This window comes from Pteropus vampyrus, unplaced genomic scaffold (genome assembly GCF_000151845.1).
Source record: "Pteropus vampyrus isolate Shadow unplaced genomic scaffold, Pvam_2.0 Scaffold2, whole genome shotgun sequence".
Classification (NCBI taxonomy): Eukaryota; Metazoa; Chordata; class Mammalia; order Chiroptera; family Pteropodidae; genus Pteropus; species Pteropus vampyrus.
In genome coordinates this window covers 2,738,532-2,740,476 of record NW_011888783.1, presented here as the reverse complement: position 1 = coordinate 2,740,476, position 1,945 = coordinate 2,738,532, and the positions used below count along the sequence as shown (strand labels likewise).

Sequence of the window (1,945 nt, the reverse complement as noted above, 5' to 3'; positions counted from 1 at the left end):
TCAATAACATTGTAATAACTATACATGGTGTCAGGCGAGTGCAAGACTTGGAGGCGAGTGCAAGTGATTGGAGGATCACTTTGTAAATTATGTAAATGTCTAACCACTATGCTATATACCTGAAATTAATATAATATTGAATGTCAACTGTAATTGAAGAATTTAAAAACTTAAAAAAGAAATATTAATAATGAAAAGTACATGATTATATGACCTTAATCTCTCCCAACCAAAGTCCCCATATAACCTATCCATGATGTCAGTGTGAAATACAGCAGTATATAAGGAAATCCTATGTAAAGTGATGAAGCATAAATGATGTGTAGTGTTGACATAAAAGGTAGATTCCACTTCACTTCTCATGTGCTGTCACTTAAGCAATGCCACAATTTTTGGAAATTCTAGAGGAGCTTGCATTCTCGAGATCTCCTCTGCCTCTTAGATTTCAATTTCCCCATGTGCCATTTTCATTCTGCTCCGTACCTTCCCAGTTGTGAACTCCGACCCCTGCTTTAAGCATCACAGAATCTACTCACATAAAGCTTTTGCTACCATAGTGAATGTTAATGAAACTTTAGGGCCACAGTCATGAAGATGGCTCTCATCTTACTGGTTTCTGTCCTCCCAGTTTCATGTATTCTGTTTTCTCCTTATCTCTACAGTCCATTTTATGAAGGAAAATTTTTCCTCAAATACAGGATCATGGTTTTATCCTTTACCCCAAGGAGATATGTTATTATTATTATCATAAAAGACAGTTTCCTACCTTCCTAAAAAGAATTCTGGTGCCAGTTAAGATAACTAAACTCTTTTTCATCTTGTTTTATTGTCAAAATCAGAGGCAGAGAGATGAGTAAGAAAACATTGTTCATTTATTATTTCTTCATTCATTCAACAAATATTACCGAGCAACAATTAGACAATGGGAATAATAAGAATGAACAAGAAACAAAGTCCTGGTTCATATGGAGCTTATGCTCTGAGAGGTGGGGGTGAAGATAGATGATAATTAAAAATACAATGGGATTTCAGACAGCGATAAGAAGTACTATGTGATCAGACAGTGCTATGAAGATAAATAAAGCAGAATAAGGAGCCAGAGGGTGATGATGGTAAAATTTTAGGATGGTCAAGGAAGTCCTTTCTGAAATAGGGCTATTTAAGCAGTGATATGTTGCAGGAATCCAGGTGAGAGGAGAGAGCCTTTTTCTGCAGTACTACAGTGTTTTTAACACCGTGATAGAATTTTAGATGGGCACATGTACACCTAGCTAAAGTAAAGATTACTCTTCCAGGTTCTCTTTAAGCTAGGTGTGGATGTGTCAACAAGTTCTGTTCAAAGGATGTAAGCAGAAGTGATATGGGCCACTTCTGAATGCTACCCTTCGAAGGATTAGGAATGTGCTCCACTGATTTCTATTCCTTTTTTCCCCATGTTTTTCCTAGGAGAGGGCAAACCTGGCTTAGATGCAGAAACAGAAACCACTGAATTAAAGATTGAAGATGGCAGCTCTTCCTTCTCTTTCCCTCTTGCTCACTCAAATCTCTCTCTCTCCCCACCCCCCACCACTTCTCTCTCTCTCCCTCTCTCTCTCTTTCTCTGTTTCTCTCTCATTACCCCTGCCCGGGTGATTTAGCTTGCACAGAGAATAATAGCTAAGAGGATAGATTCTCAAGCTAGACTTCTCAGGTTCAAATTTCAGGTTTTATGACTTTGGTCAAATTGCTTTTCCTTTCTTATTATAAAATGAGGATAATAATAATCCTTATTATTATAGGTTGTCATGAAGTTTAAATGAGTTAATGTTTGTGAAAAGCTTGGACCAGTGCATGTAACATGGTAAGTAGCATATGTGTTAAATACACAAATTAATTAAATAAAAATTCTTAATGCTACTGTCTAATTTAGCTTCTTAGCTTCAAAGACGTAATTTAATTTTTTTTT

The 1,945-nt window shown here is 36.5% G+C and overlaps 1 long non-coding RNA gene across 1 annotated transcript in view; it reads left to right on the top strand.

Annotated features, from left to right (window-relative positions):
* The window catches only part of LOC111737786, a 50,795-nt gene that overhangs the window by 5,187 nt on the left and 43,663 nt on the right, over positions 1-1,945 (top strand). The window contains exon 2 of the long non-coding RNA XR_002779565.1: positions 1,779-1,840. This is a non-coding gene — a long non-coding RNA (uncharacterized LOC111737786). The remainder of the gene's footprint in view (positions 1-1,778; positions 1,841-1,945) is intronic.